Genomic DNA, 25,979 nt, shown 5'->3' on the forward strand with positions numbered 1-25,979 from the left:
ATATATATATTAAGATATATTATTATATAATATATTTTAATTAAATTATAATTTAAAAATATACAATTTGCCAAATGAAATGTATATTAATAAAAAGTATTTAATTAAAAATTGATAAGAATAAAAAAATTTTTAATATTATAAAAATATAAAACTAATAATGATATAAACTATACAAACTAAATATAAAACATATTCTCGACACAATTTTCATCATAAATCTTTAAAGACATTTTAACAAGATTATTTAAAAAAGTAGAAGGTTCTTTTTTCAATACTTTAAGGTGAAAACGTTTTGTTCAATGAATGTAAGTTGCACGTGTAAGAGAAAGCTTGTGTTACACGTGGTACAAATTACTCATCTCTAGCATGCTTCGTATTCACTATAGTATGTACTTGTATGTATATATATATATCATATAATATGTATATGATTGTGCAAGTTGTACGTGTATATGTGTTAGAATACGTAACACACGTGTTGTATAGAATATTCGTGCAAAGACTACTATTTCACCTATTATTCTATGGTGACCGCTTGTTAAGCTCGTGGTTGTGAGATATTAAGGAACAATAGTTTCCTTTTACATATTATATATATATATGTATATATACATACATGTGAAATTTACGATATGATAATAATAATGATTAATTTAGTTATCCTTTGTTCCAATTAATAACTTTACTCGTGTAACCAAAAACGTTATCGATACTTTTAAATTAAATTTAAAAAAAAACAAAAAAATTTATTGTAAAATATATAAAAATGCATATGTGTATACGTATAAATCAAATAGAAGATATAATAATAATAATAATAATAATAATAATAATAATAATAATAATAATCGTGATCGTAACTTTGGTGATTTTTTATATTGAAATTATAAGGTTTAACGTGTCTGTGAAATATTTGAAAAGTTTTCCTTTACAATTTCTTTCTCTCTCACTCACTCTCTTGATCTTTTTATATATTTCTATCTCTTTTAGTTGTTCAAGTAACTCGAATTGTCGACGTTATTCGAGTTTTTAAGTAGTTATAGTCAGCGAACGATCGTACGGTAAGAGAGGAAGGGAAAGAAAAGGGATCTCATCTACAATTCATGAAGAAATTGGATAAAAAGGGACAGAGATAGTAAATGTGGAAACTCAGAATACTATTTATGTGTATATATGTGGGTGGATGGGTGTGTTACAACTATGAGTGGGTGGTTGTATTCACCAATAAGGATAGACTTTTAATATTTTATATCATATTATTGTTATATTATCATTTTGATACTTTTATTATTTACTGCTTATTCGCGTTAAAGTATTTTTTCATTTTAAAGTAGGTAGAATTGTATAAAACACCTAAGCTGTCTACCACTACTATTATTCCTCGTTGGAATAATGCCAAATGTTGTCTCCTATGCTTTTAAAGGTAACCCAGGTAGTAGTTTTGTCATTGTCACTATATTTATTTCATTGACGTTTCAATTTCTTTACTTTCAAGTTCTTACTTTGACAGAATACAATGTCACGTTTGTATTATTATTATTATTATTATTATTATTATTATTATTATTATTATTATTATTATTAACTGGTATTAGAAACTCGAAAGTTCATGTCACGTTTGTATAGTTTTATTTGTTTTTATTAAATATTATTTTGTGTGTTTGTCCGTTTTAAATTAAATTGAACAAAACAATTAGATAGAAATAAAATTAATAAATTACATAAATAAAGAATCAAATTTCACATGCACATGTGTGTGTGTGTGTGTGTGTATTTTCATAATACGTGAACACTTTTTGTGGTTAAAAAAAAAAAAAAAAAAAAAAGAAAAAAAACAAATAAGAGAAATTTTTCAATATAAATTTTGTTCTCTAATGTAAAACTCTCTAAAAGAGAAAATACAACGATTTGGCACGAACTATAAAAGGCTTATGATACTTCTTAATGGCGTCTATGGCTTTAGTTTTTTTGTCCCCCTTTCCTTCCACCCTTTCAGTTCGAATATTACTTGGCAGGAAGTATCATATTCTCCTATGTGTTATCGATCATTTTTCTTTACTCTTCTTCTATACATCCATCTATGCGAAAAGAACATAAAAAAAAAGGGATCAATATTATAACTCGATCCTTTCAAATATTTTCATCCCACTTGTTCCTATCTCTGAATTAGTATATTGTTTTTTTTTATAGTTACTGTATATAATATTGTTCAATATTTTAACGTAGAAATTTTATACAAAAAGAATATACGAAATTGATACAATAAGAATAATCAAGTAAAAATAAAATTAAAATTATTTGTAAGATACTTTTTTGTTTGTTTGTTTTTTTTTTTTTCTTTTAATTATATCTAATTTTGAAAATCTTTTAAATCATGGATGAACGAATATTAATGAATATTATTATATTAATGAAAAATTATTAGAAAAGATTTAAAAAAATGTAATAGCAGATTTCTTGCTTTTGACTTTCATCTCACAGTATTTAACTCTAATTTCAGTCGACTCGAATGAACATGATGGTAATAGTTAAATCTTCTTCTTTGAGAAAAGTTTTCGTGACAAAGAAAAAGAGAGAAAGAGAGAGAGGAAGAGAGAGAGAAAAAGAGAGAGAACATTGATAACATCAGAAAAGCAGAGTATGTTTTAGTAAATGTTATATATTAGGAATATATTAAAAGTAGGAATACATTATCATAATGTACATAAATAAGTAATTTCATAATTGAGCAAACTAAATTATTCTAAAGTGCATTATAATCATTATAATTATGCAATTGATAATATTGAATATGTTAAATTAATATAACTATAATGATTTATTGTAAATTGATAAAATATGAATGAAATATTATAGTAATGAAGTAAAGTATATATATATATATATATAAAAAAGAAAAAGAATTTATTAAAGATTTTTTTGATGTGAAAACTTCTTTAGAATCAGGGTGACTTGAAAATCGTGAAACGGAAGAACGTAAAACCGATGAAACAAAAATAATTAATTAATTAATAAAATTTAATATATAATTTAATTCTATATAATAATTAATTAATTAATTAATAAAATTCTATATATAAAAATGCAGTGTCACAATATGTTTGTCCACTAAATAATTCCGAATACTACTCAACTTATCTTAATGAAATTTATTTTATTTCACGTGATTCTTTTCAACTTAGCACAATAGCACAATTTTTATCGCGATTTTTTTTTATTTTTTATTACTAATTTAAAGATTTTTATTTAGAGATTATCTAGATTCTGTAAGGTTCTTTCAATAGATGGCACTGTATTACAATTCAATTATTTCGATATATTCACATCTCGAAGCTTGGTTTTCTTTGAAGATTTCACTTCTACAGTGTGTACGTCTGTTTTTTATTTTTGTATTTTCGTTTACTACGTGGTGTAATTTATTTTTCATAGTATTTGCATTTATATTACATATAACGTTAAAAGGATCAAAATTGTTGTGATAAAAAATAAAAATAAAAATAAAAAATGTGTAACAAGAAATTCAACTGTTATAAATTACCAGAAAATTGTAAAAAATCTTTTAATGGTAATTTCGACAAATATTATAGTATACAGGTAGATCCGTTTAAAATAAAAATAAAAAAAAGAAGAATAAAAACTCTGAAAAGCTTCGAGCAAAGATCTTAAAGGAAAATATTTAAATTATGGTTAGAAAAAAAAAAAAACAAAAAAAAAACAAAAAAGAAAAGAAAGGATAGAATATTAAAACGTAATTAAAATTCAACCGAATAATCATTGACAATTTTTCTATTATATTTTTTTTTTTTTTTATATAAATATACCTATTTTTAATGCCATACGATGTTTCTGACAACGAAACATTATCGGAAAATATACAAAAAAAAAAAAAAAAAAAAAAAAAAAAAAAAACCAGAAAAGTACAATCCCCAAAAACAACCATCGAACTGTTCTAAAATCTGTATTAAAAAACAAAAAACAAAAGAATAAAGAGAAAAAATAATAATAATAATCCTTAAAATAGAGAAAAATACAATAGAGATAAAAAATAAAAAAAACGGTGTTTGGTCAGATAGAAAAATCGAGATATTTCTGTATAAAATAAAAACCACACTGCAATTTCAATTGAAATGTTATTTAATACTCTCAAATATCATTACAATTAATTGTAAGTAAAAACAGACAAAATAAAACTCGTATTTTCGTCGAATAAACAAACGACATATTTACAGAAAAAAAAAAAAATAAAAAAAAATAGCAGAGAAAATAATAAAGTACACGTAACGTTACAATGAAATAATATTAAATATACTTCGAATATCTTATAATCGTTGAAACAAATTAAACATTATAATAATAAATAATAACAAATATGAGTAGTACCTGAAATATTTAAAAAAAATAAAAAAATAAAAAATAAAAGAACGCAATGAAATTGTTACAATCTAACGAAACAATTCTAAAATTCCTGACCAACCCATTCCTCTGCTACCACCACCAACAAAAATAAAATAAAATAAAAATAAAAATAAAAATAAAAATAAAAATATAAAAAGGATAAGTCTCGTGAAATAAAAAGAACGAGTCAACGAACAAGAGAGTCAGAGAGAGAGAGAGAGAGAGCGAGAGAGAGAGGAAAAGAAACATTGAAGCTTTTTTGTTTTACAATGTAGGGGGTAGGTAATAGGGAAACGAACGAGCAGGTAGGAAGAGTAGGCAGGAAGAAGAGAGTATAGTAGTGGAAGAGAAGGGCAAAGCAAGCAAGCAAGCAAGCAAGCAGGTAGATATAAGATGAAAAGGGATAGATAGAGTGGGAACGGATGTTGGCGCCTGCGTGTTGATTCTTGAAAGGCAACCCTCCTCATCTGAAATCCAGGATCCCAGTCGCGAACGCGCCGCCGGTACACAGCATTCGTGGTGTGGTTGGTCTTCTCCACTTGTTTTCGACAGAGTGCAACAGAAAATGAGAGAGTAAGAGAGAGAGAGAGAGAGAGAGTGACATATATATATAGAATTTCTCGGTGTCGGCGACCTGCCCTACCACCTGTCTCTCTTTTCCACCCTATTCTCTCCCTCTCCCACTCCCTTCTTCTTTTCCCTAAACCCACCCAACAACTCCCACACATTCTCATCCCCTCATTCTTTCCCACATCCTCAGCTTTTTCACCTTTCTCACCCTTTTCACGCACACCACTACATACTACCATAGCAATCTTGTATAAATATATTTGCGTATGTATGACTTACATGTACGCGCGCGTGTATGTGTATATGCGTGTTAATTTTTGTTAGGTACAGTATAAGATTTTTTGAAATGACGAGAGAAAATTTTTAGACATCGTTAAGAAAACTTATTTATTTTTTCTTTTTTTTTTAATTATGTTAAATGTCGTTCGATTTAATTCATACGTGAACGAGTAGGACAGTGATATATGTAACTGTGCGTGTGTACATACGTGCGTTAATCATTGTTTTTTATTACTACAAGATTTAAAAATCATGCGAGACAATTTTGATACATTTGTCAATAATTATTTTTTTACATTAAATTTAATGTCATTGGAATGAAATCATACGTGAACGAATAGGACAGTGATATATGTAACTGTGCGTGTGTACATACGTGCGTTAATCATTATTTTTTATTACTACAAGATTTGAAAATCACGCGAGACAATTTGAATACATTTGTTAATAATTATTTTTGTTTTTTTTATATTACATTTAATGTCATTCGAATTAATTCATACGTGAAAGAATAGGACAGTGATATTTCATATTACTTTAAAATCATTTTGAATTTGGTGTATTATTAAAAAGGTACAGAATTACGAGTGTTGTGTTATTTAATTTCTTTTTTTTTTTTTTTTTGTTTATTAAATACTTATTTTAGGAATATTTCGTTTTTATGATGAAAAGATTGAAAAGATTCTATTTTAATAATTTGTCAATTTTTTGTTTAGTTTCTTTTATTCGAATGATTTATTTAAATTTGTTTATTTTTCGATTTATCTTAATCTCTTCATTTGACTTATTTTTTTTTTGTAATTTGGTATCTTTGAATTTAATTAGCGTAAAATAGTGAGAAGAAAAAACGGATATTCGGAGTAATAGAGATTAAATATAAGGCTGAAAGGTGAAAGAATTTTTGTCTAGGATCTACAAGATCGAAAGATTTATTCAGTTTTTCTATTTCTTTTTCTTTTTCTTTTCTTCACCTTTATGTATTTCCTTTCTTTCCTACCTTTAGTTTCTTTTTTTCTTTCTCCGTTTCGTTGAATTTATTTCGAGAAAAATTGAGATAAATCGCGAATTGAAAAGAAACAGGATTTAGTATTTTTTTTTTTTTTTTTTTTTTGATAAAGCTTATAAAACACAGTCGTTGATGTTCGCGTTCTCATCAGAATTTTGTCATAGTTTGTTTCTTTATTTTTTATATTTGTTCTCATTAATTTTATACACTCATACATAAAAAAAAAAAAAAAAAAAATTAAAATAAGAAAAAATAGAAAAAGATAAACGTGAAAGTTGCAAATTTTGACAAACATTTTTTTGAATAAACTTCGAATTGATTTCGAAGAAAAATTTAAACAAAATTTCCATCGAATTTAATAATCACGCGTGCGTACGTACGAATGTGTGTATGCGAATGCATGTGTGTTGTAAAAATTTATACGACTGAACAAAAAAAAGAAACAACAAGAATTAAAAGATAAATATGTGAAAGTTTAAAACAAATGTAATACGTGCAAAAAGAAAGTTAAAAGAAATATTTTGACGAAATAAGAAGAAAAATTTACGAAGATTCAAGAAAGAACGAAAAATTTTATTTATTTATTTATTTATTTATTTATTCTTATTTTGTCTAGTATTTTTCTAGATCTTTGGAATTTATTTTTCACGAGAGAAAGAAGGACTAAAAAGGGATAGAAAGAGATAAAAAGAGATAAAGAGAGAGAGTGAGAGAGAGAGAGAGAGAAGAGAAAAAAGAAGAATTTTTGAAAAGAACTATCGATAAGAAATAAAGGACAAAGTGGAAATCTCAAAGTTATCTGACATTTTTAAACAAAAAAAAATAAAAGATAAGTCTAGTAAAACTAAAAATCTAGAAAAAGATCCTCGAAGATTTATGATATTCCAATTTCCTATATTCGTCAAACCAAAAAAAAGAAATTGTCTCTTCTCGCAAGATTCCATTTAATAGATAAAAATATTCTATTATTATTATTATTATTATTTTGTAATCATTGAGATGAATAATAAAAGATAACAACGAAATGTTGAAAGTTAATCGAAAAATATTCGAAGATGATGACGAATAAAATTTCGTCTATTTGTACGAATACACACAGTGTGTCGTCAAATTTGTATCTGTAAAAAAAAAAAAAAAAAAAACAGAAAGGTGAAACAATAAAACAATAAAACAATAAAATAAAAAAAAAAAGAATTCAAAAAAAAAATAAAATAATAGAAAGGAAGATAGAAAAATGCTATAAGTAAAATAAAATAAAAAATAAAAAATAATAATAATAATAACCAAACGAAAAGTGTGTGTGCGTGTGTGTGAATTATTTAATTTAATTTAAAATTAAATAATAAAAAATAAACAAAAATTACTTCGTAAAAAATCGATATATTTTCTTCATCTTCTTTCACGTCGTTGTAAAATTGATTTTATTTAAAAAAAAAAAAAAAAAAAAAAAAAAATGAAGCAAGAAAGAGAAATAAAAGAATAAAACAAGAAAAGGAAGGAAGAAAGGAAATGAACCAAGTGTATGACACAAAAGATAAAATCCAATGTTCATCATCAATGAAGATTGCAATTGAAAAATCAATCATAATGAATCATGGATCAAGATAAATTGTGGTGATCATCATCATCATCACTATCATCATCATCATCATCATCATCATCATAATCATAACATCGAGAAGAATTCGATCATTTTGATCGTTGAACAATAAAACTACTGAAAAAAAACCTACACACACCCATAAACGAATAATTTAACATCTCATTATCAAAGTGAGATTAAAATCTTCGTGTGTGTTAATAAGTGTCCAAAAAATATATATTATTTTTTAAATAAAAAAATAAAAAATTACAAGAAAAAATAATAAAATACACCTTTACAAGAGTGAACTTTTAGAAGGGAAACTATTTTTTTATTTTTTTATTTTTTTTTTCAAAAAATTCGATACACCGTTGTTGTCCACTTTGATCTTATTTTTGGTTCTCTCTATCTCTTTCTCTCTCGAATGTTCTCTTTTATTTGAAAAAAAATAAAATAAAATAAAATAAAATAAAATAAAATAAAATAAAATAAAAAAAGGACTGACCAATTGACTACAATTGGGGTCGATCCTGAATTTCAAGGTGGATTTCTCTTCAATGTGATTTATCAAAGGACTATCGAGATAGATTTCAGCAAACCACGTAGGTAAGTGTAATGAAAGGCTTTGAATTATGCAACCAAACCGTAAGATACTCTTCTCTCTCTCTCTCTCTCTCTCTCTCTCTCTCTCTTTCGCTCTCTTGAGACAGTGAGAGTTCAATGTACTCGAAGAACGTATTTCTAAGTTCTCTAATATTAAACCAAAGATTATCACATATATATATATTTTTAATTTTTTTTTCCTGCCAATATCGATTTCAAATATTTACACAAGCTTTTAAACATTGAATTATTATTATTATTATTTTTTTTTAATCATTTTTTTGTTCCTTTTGCACTTTCTTTACTTAAATTTTATTTCATATTTTATTTCAAATATTCTATTTTTTTCTTTTTGTATTCTTAACTTTTAAAGAATATAAGATAAGAATAACTGTAAAATATTTTTCCATCTCACAAGGAGATTTTTTTAAAAAAAGAAACACCTTTGTAATTTCAATGATACCTTAGCCACGTTTTCTAACAGCTTTCCATATTCATTTTCTTTCTTACTTTCTTTCCCCTTTTTCTCTCTCTTTCTGTCTTTCAATTTTGTTCTCTACCCTTCATTACTTTTACAACGAACTTCTTTTACTGTTGCTAAGCTCAAATAACTGAAGAATAATGGTAAGATATTGTAAAGAGATAGAGAATAAAATAAAATAGAAATTAACATTGAAATTTATTATTATTAGATATCATTTAAAACTTTCAATAACATCTACAATTAATTAACATATTCAATTTTTTTAAAAACAAACAAAAATAACAAACATTTATTTCGTTCAATCTTACGTATTATTTCATTCATACGTTCTTCATCATTATGATGGTGTTTATAGAAATTCGCGAAAACCTTTAGGGTGTTAGAGCCAAGTGTTTCAGGGTGTGGTGAAACGAAAGAAAAAAAAAAAAGGGAGAAAAAAAACTGAAAGGATAGAAAAGAGGAATAATGGACAGAGATTGTTGAAAGGACAATGAGTTACACGTGTGCTTTTATACGTACAACTATGTGTATGTTTGTGTACGAATACGTACAACATAAATGTATGTGTGTGTGTGTATGTGTATGTGTTAGAAATCTTTAACTTTATCTCGACGTTTCTCACGATTGATCGAAAGGAAACTGGACAAATTTTGACGAGTTCTTATTTTTTATTATGAAAAGATTTTATTAAACTTAAAATTATATTTTTTAATAATTGTTAATAATTGTTTTTATTATTTTTTTATGTGTGTTTTTTTTTTTTGGTTTAAATTATAAGATCGATGGTATTTTATACAAGGAGTAGATTTATATTTGAATTAATTGACGCATTATGATAATATAGATGATGATGATGATGATGATTATTATTATTATTGTTATTATGTGTTGAAAGTGAAAGAATTCTTTTGTAAAGATGGCTTATTACGTTCTCTTGAGATTCCTTTATTCTCTTTTGTTGACGTCTACTCTTAAGGGATAAATAAAAAAGAAGGTATAGGTTGATAGTATTCTTAAGTACGTTTCAAGAAGGGAATGTTAAACTATGTAGATTTTTATTATATCTATGTGTGATTATATTTTAATTCATTGTATATGAATAGAAATACAATGCAATATATATATATATATATATATATATATATATATATATATATATATATATATAATAATTAAATATATAATATTATATACTGTAACAATTCCCATCCAAACTACCTTGCAAGGTAGTTACTAAATATTAGATATTACTATAGTAAGATAGTACATATTAAAATATATATAAAAAATATATATTGCATATAATATATAAAATATATTATATAATTAAAATTATACTAAAATAAAAAAAATATAATATATATTTTATTTTGGTATATTATATTACATTTATATTTTTTTTAGTATATCTATATGTAGTCATATTTTAATTTATTGTATATAAATAGAAATACAATACAATATATATAATTATTAAATATATAATATTATATATTGTAACAACCCCATCCAAACTACCTTTCAAGGTAGTTACTAAATATTAGAAATTACTATAGTAAAATAGTATATATTAAAATAAAATATATATATGTTGTATAATATAAAAAATATATTATATATATAATTAAAAATATATAACACTTATATATTTTTTTAGTATATAAATTATATATTTTAGTATATTTATTATATATTTTTTATATTATATTTTATTGTAGAGTATATTATATTACATTTATATATTTTTTCTAGTATATATAAATTCTATATTTTTTAGTATATTTATTATATATTTTTTATATTATATTTTATTTATTATAATATATTACAAAAAAAAAAAAATATATATATATATATATATATATATATAGTTAATCGTAGTTAACAATTTGGCCTAAACATAGATGGAATATAAAATATTTTTCTTTTACATAAAGAAAAAAAATTAAATACAAAAAGTTAAATCATTTGTTTTAATCTATGATTAAAAATGTATTTTTCTTTTTAACAATCTCATGCATCTCACATTAATTGCAATTTACCCTAAGGATTAAAGAAAGAAGGAAAGAGAAAAATAATGCGTTGAGTCCAAGTATCGTTACTAGAATTATTTTATAAATATATAAGGGCTTGGAGTATTGGGATAAGGGTGGAAGTTGAGGGGTGGTTGTCGAGGTCTATCTCGAACGACGCTTTAATTAATTTACGGATCGCTGAGAGGATTCAAAATTCGGTTATGCGAGTGGCATCGATTTAACCCGTTCAATTTTTTAAGAGAGTGAATGACAAGGGATGGGTTTACGGAATGGGGGAAAAAGGAGTAGGATGGGAAGGGTAAAAGGAGAAAAAAAAAGTAATCTTTGCATCATCTCGATCATCCTTATCTGTTTTCTTTTTTTTTTTCTATTTTTCTTACTTGCATCCAAAAGATGTTCAGGAAAAATTTCACCCTTTTTAATAACCCATTTTTTTTTTTTTTTACTTTGCGTTTAATTTTAATAATTCGATTCTGTAGAAAGTCCTTTGTAATTTGACTTTTAGATTTTTAAATGACGACGGGATATCATGATGGTCGCATTTTCTTTTTTTTTTTTTATTTCTCTCTCTTTTTGTATATTCAAAAAAAAAAAGAAAAAACAAAAAACAAATAGAAAATAAAATACAAAAGTATTATAAAAGAAGAATATGTAGAGAATTGATTATTTTATTAATTTCAATTTTTTTTCTCTTTTTTTTTTTTTTCGTGTATCACACAAAGAGCAAAAATTTTCATTATTACGTTTGACGATGATTTGTTTTTTTTTGAAAATAATAAATCTTTTTTCTTGTTTTTCCTTTTTACCGAATAAAATTGGATTTCTTTATGGTGTTGTTTAATTAAAATTTATTTTCCCGTTTGTGTATTATATTATTACAATTAAATATTTCGTACAATTCATAGAATTTTCATTTAATAATTATCATTCTCCAATAATAATACTTTTGTAATATTTAAAATATGTAATTAATTATAATCTATTTCGAAAAAAAGAGAAAATTAAAATTGTTGTTTTATTAAAATTTCTTTTCTCGGTTCTATAATATTATTACGATTAATATTATACATTTAATATTTTTATATATATTATTATATATTTAATTTCATTATTTTATATTATATTATACGACTAATAATATTATTGTGATTTCATATTTCGTACAATTCATAGAAATTTTATTTTATAATTATCATTCTCCAATATTAATACTTCTGTAATATTTATAATATGTGATTAATTATATTCTATTAAAAAAAAAAGAATAATAATAATAATAATAATAATAATAATAATAATAATAAAATGAAAAAGAATAAAATTAGCAAACAAATTATAGTCTCATCATATTTGATAAATTTCAAATAAACAATTGTACCAATTAAATATGTCATCTTTAAAAAATGATATACTTTGTTTTTATGTAATACTTTTGAGATGAAAACAAAAAGAAAATATATTTCAAGGTCACGGTTCATATTTAATCTAACATATAATACGTTCTAAAATAAAAAAAAAAAAATAAAAAAAAAATGAAAGAAGAAAGAAGATAAAAAGAGTAGCCAGTAAATTTTCCAATTTTCATTAAATTTCATTCTACCTTTTTTTTCTCTTAATCGTGTCACTTTTATTAAGTAAGTTAGCATTTATCTATAAAAAAAAAAGAAAAAAAAATATATATATTATCTCTCGTAATCTCTTCGCAAGAGACTTTCAGTATGATATACTAAATATCTTTTCCCTCTCTCTCTCTTTCTCTCTATTACATACTTTTTCTCTTAATTTTGTTCTTTCTCTTTCTCTTTCTCATTTTTTTTTTCTACCCTCGTAATATCGCATAATGCCAAGGGGTGAACATAACTATAAGGCCAAGGGGTCTTGAAGAAAAGTGTCTGCTGGCACTTTAGTACGTCCCTTTTCTTTTTTTTTTTTTTATCTTTTTTTAAATTTCTCTTTCCCCTTTCTTTTTTTTTTTTTTATTCTTTCCTCAGTATTGTTGCGATTTCGTTGCTTGCCAAATGTTCCCCATCTATTATCGTATTTATGGGAATAAGAATAAGGGTGGAAAGAACAAAAAAACAATAAAGATAGAAAATAATATTATAAATGGATAATGGAATAATGTAGATGGAAAATTGAACGATTCAAAATACCATTAAAGAACATGTCTCGATCATCATCATCATCATCATCATCATATCATTATCATTATCATTATCATTATCATCATAATCATGATTATCATAATCTAAGAGTACATTTTGAAAAATGATTCTATTACGCATACTTTACATACATATGTATATATATATATATATATGTATATGTGTAATCGTGGTTATATTAAAAAGATGAAATTTATCAAAGTTAAATTTAAAAAGGATGAAGACATTGGTATCTTTTAGAAAGCGTCATTACGAAGCATTTTCTCGTGAGAATTTACTTCTTACGTAAGTTAGTATATATATATACTTATGTATACTTATATATACACATACATCTTACTTATATATACACATATATTCTTCGTAACGATCGATACGTATTCGTTAAAGATGTACCAAGTATCATCCAGTCGTGTAGTAGCATCATTTTCTTTAACAAATTTTTATATATATATATATAATATTTTGTGTGGTAATTTTAACAAGTAGAAGTATAAAGAGTGGAGGTCATTGAACATTTAATCTTATAAAAAATAAAAAATAAAATAAATATATTTAATAAAGTAGGGTTTATAAGTATTAAGAAAAATTGTATTTTTAATTTTATTTATTTTATTTATATTCATTTGATAAAATAGTTTTATTTGTAATATTATTTGTAGGTAAGTTTATATATTTAAAATTATATTAATTTATATCATTTGAATTTACCAGTTAATTAATTTTATTTTATTATTATTTAATATATAATTTAATTAATATTATTTTTTTAATTGTTTATTATATAATTTAATTAATTTTGCTTTATAATTTAATATATAATTTAATTAAATTTATTTTTTTAATTTAATATATAATTTAATTTGATAAATATAATATAATAAATATATTATTAAATATCATCATACAATAGTAATAATTTAATTTTAATAATATATTTTTGTTTATTAATTAATTTCTTTTTACAATTTAATATATACAACATACAAATATTAAATATCACCCTAATAATAGTAATAATTTTTTTTATTTTTTTGAGAAGAAATAAATTGAGTAAAGAAAAAATCTTTACTCAATATAAAAGTTTCTTTTAAGGGAAACGTTCGAAATCGTTTGACGATTACTATCATATAAGGTATTTTACACATTTACTTGTATATGTATGTGTTAGTATCGAAGTATCGTTAATTCTTCGGAAATCGACTTAACGCTTTAGAAACGTGAGAGATTCTCCTTCGCTTTCAAGAATCTCGTCTCGATTGCGACATGACCCGTGGGCGTACGTACGTTGCTAAGCTTTAATATTGCTTGATGAATATATGTGTATGTGTAAATGTATACATGTAGATAGGGTGGTACAAGTAAAGTATTCAAGAGACTAATGAAAACATCAACTTCATATTGATTTGTGTAATATCTCTACATGTTGATATTATTTAAATATATATTTATTTGTATGTGCGTGTGTGTGTGTGTGTGTAATTGTTAATTAATAATCATTGATTTATTTATCATTGAACATTTTCTTAGTCAAGTATATTTATATTATTTTTTTTTTTATCAATTTACTTTTATAACACATAAAAATGTATATTTTTGCATTTATTATTATTATTAGTTAGAGGAGTTTGTATTTGTGAATGAAAAATATGAATGTTATAATAAATGTTTAATAAAACAAGTTCTAATTGATTTTTGTGAAACTGAATAAAAAACATTATTTTTTTTTATTATTATTGTTATATTTTTTTGGGCGGACTAATTAAATTACGATATACTATATATAATAAATTACGATATACACTATATAATATATAAATTGAATAAAATATTAAATATGCTATATATAATAAATTACGATATACACTATATAATATATAAATTAAATAAAAAATATTAAATATACTATATAATATATAAATTAAATATATAAGATATTAAATATACTATATAATAAATTACGATATACACTATATAATATATAAATTAAATAAAAAATATTAAAAATACTATATAATATATAAATAATATATATACGATATTAAATATACTATATAATAAATTACGATATACTATATAATATATAAATTAAATAAAATAATAAATATAATATGTACTATATAAATTAAATAAAATATTAAATATACTATATATAATAAATTACGATATAATATATAAAACGAGAGGAGTATATAATAAAAAAAAAAAAAAAAAAAAAGGAGAAAATTAATTCAAGTAACTTGTTCAGTTTTATGAAAATATCAATAAATAAATGTTACTTTATCTATTTAAAAAAATTTTAATGCGTATACACACACTTTTTTCCTTCTTCCTTTAAAAGTCATTTAAGAAGAAACTATATTGCATACTAAAGTATTAACTTTATCGTACTATTTAATTACTGAGGAAAAATGAAATCTTTATCTTTATTAATTTTTCAGAATATAACTTGCAACACTTATTCCTATTATCTTCTACATATATATAGATATAAAACGTTTATACTAAAAAAAAAGAGAGACTATGAACAATTAACTGTTGAAACATTCTCATAAAACTAATTTAAATATCAATATTTCAAATAATTCATATCAACAAAAAATCCTCCTCTTTCTAAAAGTTTCTTCAATCAAAATAAGTCAAATAAATAAAATAAATCACGTTCATTGATGAATACAAATATATATTAACTTTATCGTGGCATTTAAAATGAACAAAAATTAAAACAAAATTTATAATAAAATATATTAGCTTTATCGTGGCATTTAAAATGAAAACAATTAACAAAAAAATAAAAACAAAATTTATAATAAAAAATATTAGCATTATCGTGACATTTAAAATGAAAACAATTAACAAAAAAATAAAAACAAAATTTGTAATAAAAAATATTACCTTTATCGTGGCATTTAAAATCAAAAGAATTAAAACAAAACAAATAAAAAAATAAGAACAAAATTTATAATAAAAAATATTAGCATTATCGTGGCAATTAAAATGAAAAGAATTAAAACAAAATAAAAACAAAATAAAAACAAAATGTGTATCTTTATTAATTTGACGAGAAAACAACTTGTAATACTATATTTGGATCAACCCTTGTACATGTCTATATCTATATCTATATCTATATCTATATATATATTTCTATATATCTATATATATATGTATGTGTATGTGTGTATGTATAAGAGAAAGCCGAGTGGAACAGCTCGATGAATAGGGCGCCGGGGTACTTCTTCTCTGGAGGCGTTTTCTCGTTAAGAACGCGCATTACGAAACGGAGTTGACTCTCCGTTAAGGGAAGACGAACGATTTTTTTTTTCTCACCCCTTTTTCTCTCCCTCTCTTTCTCTCTCTCTCTCTCTCTCTCTCTCTCTCTCTCTCTCTGTTTTTTTTTCTTTCGGTCTAATACACATTTCTCCGGTATTTTTGTTCCTCTTTTTTTCTTTTCTTTTCTTTTCTTTTCTTTTCTTACTTCATCTTTTTTTATAAATTTGTTCTTGTTTTTTTTTTTCTTTCTTCTTCTTCTTCTTCGTTTTTCTTTTCTTTTTTTTTTCTTCTTTTTGGTCACATTTCACCAACCCCAAACTCTTTTCATGCTTTTCCAAATCCCTTTTCAGGTGGTCCCTAGTGTGTCTCGCCTTCGTATCCATGATACGTGCCACGCTAATTTAACTGCACTGTTAACACAAAAGTCCAACGTTAGTTGTAATAGTACCTAGTGGTTACATTATATATATATATATATATATATATATATATATATAGGTGTATGTGTGTACCTTCTTTATACTCACTCACATTTACTACTAATACTGATGTTAGGTGAGATTTTTTTTCTCTCTCTCTTTCTCTCTCTCTCTTGGAAAATCACGGTTCAACTTCATTCCGTAGTTTAAAGCAAGAATATAATCTAGGTGAGGGTGTGTTTCCTACTTTTTTTTTTTTTTTTCTTCTTCTTTTCTTTCGTTCAATGATTATGATGCTTTTTTCGTCGTTGCTTGGTTGTCTTGATTACAATGGTACTGGAAAAGGTGTTACAAAGTTAGAAAGTTTTAATTGATGTTTCTTATTGATTAAATTTGATGATAATTTTTAAATATACTTTTTGCGATCAATTTAATATTTAATAATATTTAAAATGAATAATAGGATTTGTTTAATTATAAGAATATTTCCATCACAATATAATCTTGAATAATTATCGTTAAAATGTCCGGTTAATTTGATTAGTCGTCGTCTTCATTAGTAAAACGCAAGAAGATCATTTGGATATCTTCCAAGAAGATTAATTTAGTTATGAGTGATTTTAACCCTTAATTACTGTTCATTAATTTCTTTCCACAATTAATATTTAAAATTACATTCTTAAGAAAAGAAAATAATAACATTTGAAAATAGATTAAAAACAAAAAACAAATAACATTAATGCGTATTCATTTGTAATAAAAAAAAAAAACCAAAATAGTTATCTTCTAAAATCGTCTTCGTGATACACGTGTCAACTTGTTTTATTCTTTTTTTTTTTTCTTTAAAAACTTTGAGTAGAAAAAAAAGAAAAAAAAAAAGTTAGAAGACGTCGCATTAAGGGCAAAAGAAAGGTGACTGGATAGAGTTCTTTAGAAAAGAGCTTTTTCGAAAAGGGTAGATCGAATTTCTTGTTTATTTGCGAAACACGTAATTATCTTGCTACGACGAAATAGTAAAATGAAGGATAGAAATAATTAAAGTAATAGAAATTTGAATGGACTTTATTTTTCAGCTTGTAATTGAAGGATTAAACTACTGTATAAATATAATATATATATTTATAGATATATATCTCGTAGTAATGTAAAATAAAATGAAAATTGTAATTCCTTAATTTATCATTATTAATTATAATTTATTATTAATACGCGATTGAAGTTGAATTATTTTATTGAAATGTGTTGAATCTTTGAAATCAATTCAAATTGAAATTATCGAACTACATCTTTTTTTTTATATTTTCTTTCATTTAGAATAAAATAATTTTAATTAAATAACAATAATAATAATAATAATAATAATAATAATAATAATGATAATAAGAAAAATCTTAAGCAAAAAAAAAAAAAAAGAACATACATTTATTAAACTATAATAATACGTATAAAATATTATCTGAAGGAAAATAAAAAGTAAAATAAAAATTAATCTGGATAAGTAACGTAGGGCAAACGTTAGAAATGTGAAAGAAGATGATGAATATATTTGGTATGATTCTTACACGAGAAATGGATGCGAAGAACACGAGAGAGGAGAGGAAAGAGGAAAGAGGAAAGAGGAAAGAGGAAAGAGGAGACTTTGCCACTTTGCTCTCTTTAAAGATTTAATACGTTGGACGCCTCTCGTGAGGCGTTAATTGCGACCCCCTTAGAGAAAAAGAGAGATTCGGGTGAGAGAGACAAAGAATAGGCAAAGAGAGTGAGAGTGAGAGAGAGAGAGAGAGAAAGAGAGAGAGAGAGAGAAATAGAGACAGAGAAATTACACAGATTCGGTTCGTTAACGACCCCACGTGTTAAAAAATTATTCCTACCGACCGATTTTACAAGTTTTAATATTAATTCTATCTATACTATCGATCAATCCTTTTCTTTTGTTCCTTTCTTGCTTTTTTTTTTTGTTTCTTTTATTTAACCCTTTCTAATTTTATTTTTTGTCACACTATCTTCATCTATCTTATATATATATATATATGTAGTATATTTTATTATATAATTTATTTATTAATTAATTATAATTTTATTTAATTAGTTTTATTATTATATTTTATTATATATATATATATATATATATATATATATATATATATATATATATATATATATATATATATATATATTATATATATTATTTTATTTATTTTTATTCACACAATCTTCATCTAACTTGTATTTATATATTATATAATATATATATAATATATGTTTTTTTTATTTCAATAATTGTTTATTAAGAAACAAATACTGAGTAATAATAAATCATCCCTTCTCAACGTCAAATATAATTATATATACTGTTGAAGTTACTTTAAACGTTTGAATAATGTATTCGGACTTTTGTAATTAATTTCTAAGTTTTAATCAAGGACTGCTGCTGGACGTGAAGAAAAAGAGAAAGAATGACAAACAGACAGAGAAAGAGAGAGAGAAAGAGAGAGAGAGAGAGAGAGAAAAGAAAAGAGAGAATGGAAGAGAAAGAATGTCAGATAATATAAATGCATGACTGTTATTACCTTTACTTTTGTCTACCTTTTTTTCTTGTAATATTCACATAACGTATTCGAAGGTCGAGTGATAAAGAACCTTTTCGTGATCGAAGAAAATTCATTGGCGAATTTTATCCCTCTTTTACATATACAAAGTACATATACATATATAAAGTACATATACATATATATATGTATATGTACTTTATATAAACGTATAATATTGTATATATCGTATATACATACACTATTACATATGTATATATATTTTTAAATATATATATATATATATATATATATATATACATTTATGATATGTATATATGTACTTTTAAAAATGGAAAAGTTTTTGAACGATTGGTGAATTCAAACATACATGTTATATTTCTCTCTCCTTATGCTTTAGGATATTAAATTTACATAGTGAAGGGGAAAAGAGATAAAGATAGATTGATGGATGTTGAGATAGATGGAGGAGACGAGAGAGAGAGAGAGAGACAGAGTTATCCGACGTTTAACATCGACCACGAGACGATATCCATTACGTCATTATCCTGACTTCAGTTATCCGATTTTTGATTAACGATTTGACGATTTATTCTCTCATCTGTTAAGATACATTATTTTATTATTATTATTATTAATTTTAATTATTTAATAATAGTATTAAATAAGTAATAGTATAAATTTATTAAATAATAAAATTATATAATTATATAAAATATAAAATATAAAACATAATAATTATTATATAAAATTATATAAAATATATAAAATGTAATTATATAATATATTAATATAATGTAATATGTAATATAATTATATATTATATAATTAAAAACTAATATATATAATATAAATATAATATATTATATAATATATAATATTACATTAATAATAGTATTACATATATGTGCCTATAATTATGAAAGTAGTCTAATTGTAAGTCAAAATTAAAAAAAAGAAATGAGTTTATTAGTTGTTACGCATCACATTATTTTCAACTAAATAAATTCAATGTAATTTACACGATATTGTCAAAAATGATTTGTTAGATAATGTTTGTTTTTTCAATATTACATAGAATTTATACAGTGTTCACATATAAATCTTGAAATATCTCGAAACAAGAGATACATGACTTAAATCACTTTCATAATTATTGACACATATAGTGTTAGTTACATATATAGTTATAATATTACATATATATTGAAAGCATAATTTACATGACTTAATTTCACATAGAATTTCAAATAGGATATATAAAAATTTGATGTATTTTTTTTTTTTCAAATGATACTTAAAATCTTGCAGACATTCCCAAAGGAGATAAAAGTTGAATTTAAATTCTATTCCAATCATCGCGCATTTTCTTTATCTTGTTTTCTGATTTGATTGTCAAGTCACGTGACCACGAACGTTGGTCTCTTATTGGCAATTTGGAAAAATCGTGGCAACATCTGCAGTGACATTTTGGAAGGCTGTAAAATTATTGAACGTGATTTATTGAATATATATGTATTGGTATTCTTTTATATGCTTACATATATGTACTTATAGGATCGAGTCTATGGAATTTCATCGAATTTGATCCTTTTTTTTATGTCCTTTTTTTTTCTTCTTTTTTATATGACAAAAAAGAAAAAATAAAACTACTACTACACGTTTTAACGATTCGCGAAGAATATTTACGAGCAGCCTTCGATCACGAATAGAATCAACCGGCAAATCTCCGTAGGCGTTTTCGGAGATAGAATTTCACGCTTCGTGCTCAAAGTATATAGAAAAAGAGAGAGAGAGAGAGAGAGAGAGAGAGAAATAGATGAACAGGATATTCAAGATGGAAAGAGAAAGATAAGCAGCCATGCGAAACGCACAATTTTTCTAACCACGAATGCACACGTAAAATCAAATCGCGTTAATGGAATTTCATTAAAAAAAAAAAAAAAAAGTCAAAAATCTTTTCCATCAATATACGAAATTTTGTATTTATTATTAATGTCTCATTGTCAGATGAATAAATCAAAAGAAACGTTGGATTTAAGATGCCAATGAAAAAAAAAAACATGTGTACATATCACACATGTTAGAAGTGAAACCTTCGAATAAACAAATTTCGAGGATAATTTATTATATAATATTATTATAATATCATTTGTATACTTTTCATTTGTAATGATTTATTTTAATTATTAATTTAATTATAAAAATGTGCGCCTGTTCTTATGCAACCCTCCAGACACACTTTAAAAATGTTGCTTGCGAGCGCCATCTACTGGGACGGAATTTTTTTCCACTCAAAACTGTTTATACATGTATGTATTACGGGTTGCCTATCTTTCGGGCAGAAAAAATTCCGTCTCGATAATGAAACAGAAATGTGTGTCTGGAGGGTTGCATTCATACAGGCGCGCATTTTTATAATAAATGCAGAGAAAGTAAATAATAAAACACTTTAAAAAATGTTTACAAATTTAATATTTTTATAAATAATGATAAAAATTGAACTCTAATATTGCAATTAATTTATGTATATTTTTGGAAATATTTTATTGGTGGAATATCTATTTTTGGAAAGTATCATTAGCCTACATAAATTTAGTGAACTCGTCTTGGCCAATGGAGAACAAACGTGTTTTAAATATAATTGGTGCTTTTTAAAAGTAACTAAACTCTGACCTATTTAAAATTGTTGAACTTTACATTATATTATTATATATATATATATATATATATATATATATATATATATATATATATATATATATATATATATATTTAATTCGTTCTCTAGTTTTTAAGTTAAGAAATTTGAAACTTTCTTTTATATTCTTTATTCTTAACTCTCTCTCTCTCTCTCTCTCTCTCTCTCTCTCAGATTCTTTTATAATAAAACCGGAAAAAAAATTATTAATTTAACCTTTCTTCGTAAATAAGACTTATTGAAACTAAGAAAAAAGTAAACGTTCCTTCCAATAAAATATTTCAACAGTGCACTGCCATACGAGAAAAGTTTCATTCTTTTTGTAGATTTGACATTTCTATTGACCAATCATCATAGGCTTATTATTAAATTCAAATGGTATCTTTAAAAACTGAAAATGGACAAATATGATTTAAATATATATGTAAATGTATAATATATGTGAGTATTAACACGTTGTGCGCCGTGTCAGTCATCGATGGCTGACACTAGATTTTACGTTTAGGCCGTGTCAGTCATCAGTGATTGACACTTTCAACTATTTTTTCAATACAAAGTAAGGCCTATGGCCTGACGAGAATTTTCCTAAAAATTCGCGTGGCATTCAACGTGTTGAAAAAGTATTGCAATATTATTATAGACTTCTAGTTATTAAAAAATTAATTATTTACGATAGTACATAGAAAAATTACGTTTTTAATTGAGAATTAATTTGGTTGTATAATTTTTGAAATCGTTACAATTAATTGTAAATTATAATCAAATTTAGTAACTAATGAAAACAGAGTTAGAGAGAGAGAGAGAGAGGGGGGGGAGAGGGAGAAAGATAGAATGAGAATGGATGGTAAGCATAAATGTTCATTGAGATTATGCAAACAGATTACTTTGGTTTAATGTAAAATGCCGAGAAGAGAATTACGAGAGAACATAATCGAAAAGCATTGATGCTACTATTTGGAAATGATAGAAAGAGAAAGAGAAAGAGAAAGAGAGAGAGAGAGAGAAAGCGATAGAGAAACCTACTATAGAAATCGTTTCTCAATTACGATATTAAATTTGTACGAATTTCAACGAATGATGTAAATTTACGAGATCGTAGTTTTGAATTTGTTATATACCTTTTTTTTTCTTTTTAGCCGAGGTCATGACAATAGCATAAGTACAAGGAGAAAAGAGTTTTGGAGGAGGAGGTTAAGTTTTGCAGACCCCCCATTGAAGTATCTGCGTGATTTAAAAATGGTCGTTTAGACTGGAAGAGGAAATAAGAGAGAAAGGAATAAAGAGAAAAAGAGCTTATATATATATAAAAAAAAAAGGGAAAGAGCAAAAGAGAAAAAAAGGTGTATAAAAGAGAGAAAGAAAATGAATGAGGTATGTGTGTGTGGGTGTATGTATTCGTATGTGTGAGAGGAAACGAGAGAGAGAGAGAGAGAGAGAGAGAGAGAGAGAGAAAAGTTTGCAGGGGGGTGAAAAGGAAAGGTTTAGTTGTTTGTGTGAGAAAGCTAGAATAGTTTATGAAAGAGAGAGAAAGAGAGATAGAGAGAGAGAGAGAGAAATATATATATATATATATGATATATATATATATATGTATGGGAAGCCAGAGAAATTCTCACTCGTGAAAATTGATCACAGTGGTTTAACCATTTGACCCGGCACCTCAGGCTATCACATCGTAACGCAGAACCGAACAATGGAGCAATTTTCTCGAACTTACTTATCCTCCCTCTTTTGATGAAAACTTTTCTAGAAGCTTCGAAATCTGTACCCTTTCTCTATTTCTCTATCTCTATCTTTATCTTTTTATCTTTTACACATGAAAAGGAAGAAAGTTTGTAGATTCTTTCTTTTCTAATGCATCTGCGCGTAGGAACAATTTAACAGATGAGAAAGATAAAAGTATAAAATGAACAAGAGGGAGTAAAAAGGTTCTTCTTCTATTCAGGAAGATACTATATCCGAGTGTTAAAGGATTTTCAAAGATCATATGTATTATCGTTCGTTAGATTTATTTTTATGAAACACCTGTTGTGTGTTCTTTGAAAATTGACCAATCGGTTAATGTTCTTTTTTGTTGTTGTTTTGTTTTGTTGTTGTTTTGTATTGTTTTGTTTTTCTTATCTACCCTAGTAGCACAAAATATTGAATACATGTGTATAAAAAGACATTACATTTCTTTTTAATATTATAAATACACATGTGTATTCAATAATTTTCAATATTTTGTGCTACTAGAGTAATTAGTCATATTTTAAATATGAATATTTTTTTGGGCTTTGAAATTGATTTGAAATTTTTATCCTGATTCAATTGTAACTCTGTTTATAATTTGTACGTTACATTAGGTCAAATTCTAAAATCTATTTAAAGATAAAATATCGATCGTTTGGTTTATTGCTAATTGGCCAAACAAATGCGAGTTATTTAAAACAACGTATATCTATTAATTATTCAGAGAGATCAGAGATTTAAATTAATTAACAGAAAGATAGAAACTTTGACATTTAATACAACTCTCTCTCTCTCTCTCTCTTTCATATACTACCAAATTTTTAAATAATATTATCACAAATAAAACCTAAGTATTGGATTAACTACGTACAAAAATAAAGTCTTGTTCAAATTACTAAAACGTATCAATCACATTGTTCTAATTAAGCTTATCAATCTATCAATACATAAATATATATATATATATATATATCCAAATATTCAAACACAAATTTACACATATTCCATCAAAGGTAGAGAAGAAAGGAGACATAAAAGGAATAAAAGAAAATGCTAAAATAATCACTTACGTGTGTAGTAGTAATAGTAGTAGTAGTAGGAGTTTTCACTCGAGAGAAAGTAAAGTGATGTCGCAGTTAAATCTCTCGGAGTAAATTAGAGTAAAAAAAAAAAAAGATAGAAGAGAAAGAGAAAGAGAAAGAGAGAGAGAGAGAGAGAGAGAACTATACCATCCTTTTCCTTTTTTTTTTACTACTCTCTCTTTCTCTCTCTCTCTCTCTCTCTTTCTCTGACATAGTACTTGCTATTGTTAATTGGCAACGACTAGAACGAACAAGTAGAGGGCTTTTCTCTTCTCTTCTCTTCTCTTCTCTGGTGCAAACCAGTTGGATACTGGCCCTCCCCACTCTTTCTCTCTATTCTAAAACTCAACCCTCTCACCCTGAACCCCCAACCCAACCCAACCCTTTAGCCCAACTCCCCCGTCCCAACTCTCAACCGTTTCCTGTCCTTCATCCTGTCCTTTGTTTCCTTTCGTTGAACGTTCATGCTTTTGTCGTATCCGTTACTGCCAATTAACGGGAAACGACGGGGCTCTATCGAATCATGAAATAAATTTGATCTTTCTATCTTTTTATCTATCTATATATATATATAGATATAGATATATAGATATATATTTTTATCTTTTTATCGTTGAATTTGACTACATTCAACATTGGACCGATGATGGCTCGCTCGTTCGCTCGTCAGATAAATTCTACTAGAAAGTACACAAGTACACTTTTATTCAATTCTTTTGAATTTATCTCTCATCATAGTTATTTTTTTTTTCTGTAAACGACGTTAAATCGATTATTTTTCTTGACTTTTTTCTTCTCTTGTCAAATTTCTAAAATTTATTACCTCTTCTTTTAACATGTGTGTGTGTGTATGGTTTCTTTCTTTCTTTTACCATAATCGAAATACTTTTGTATTTTATACATGTATATATGTATATACATATATTTACGTTAAGAAAACTTTAGACTACCAATCAAAATGTTAGAAAAGTTTACGTCAAAAGAAAATACTACTACTACTACTTCTACTACTACTACTACTTACTTATATAGTATTTACTTATACACTATGTACCTATTACTATTTACTACTACTACTAGTAATAGTAGTAGTACTACAAA

At 24.8% G+C, this 25,979-nt stretch overlaps 1 protein-coding gene across 3 annotated transcripts in view; it reads left to right on the forward strand.

Moving 5' to 3' along the window:
- Positions 1-4,777: 4,777 nt before the first annotated feature.
- The window catches only part of LOC107065192 (uncharacterized), a 40,891-nt gene continuing 19,689 nt past the window's right edge, over positions 4,778-25,979 (forward strand). The window contains exons 1-2 of one of the 3 annotated variants that reach the window (XM_089172524.1): positions 4,778-4,971; positions 8,334-8,441. The gene's annotated coding sequence lies outside the window, so the exon portion shown is untranslated. The remainder of the gene's footprint in view (positions 4,972-8,333; positions 8,442-25,979) is intronic. The other 2 variants (XM_089172526.1, XM_089172525.1) reach the window with 2 other exon arrangements.

Source organism: Polistes dominula, unplaced genomic scaffold, assembly GCF_049000335.1.
Source record: "Polistes dominula isolate Pdom_NZ unplaced genomic scaffold, Pdom_raw_medaka contig_23, whole genome shotgun sequence".
NCBI lineage: Eukaryota > Metazoa > Arthropoda > Insecta > Hymenoptera > Vespidae > Polistes > Polistes dominula.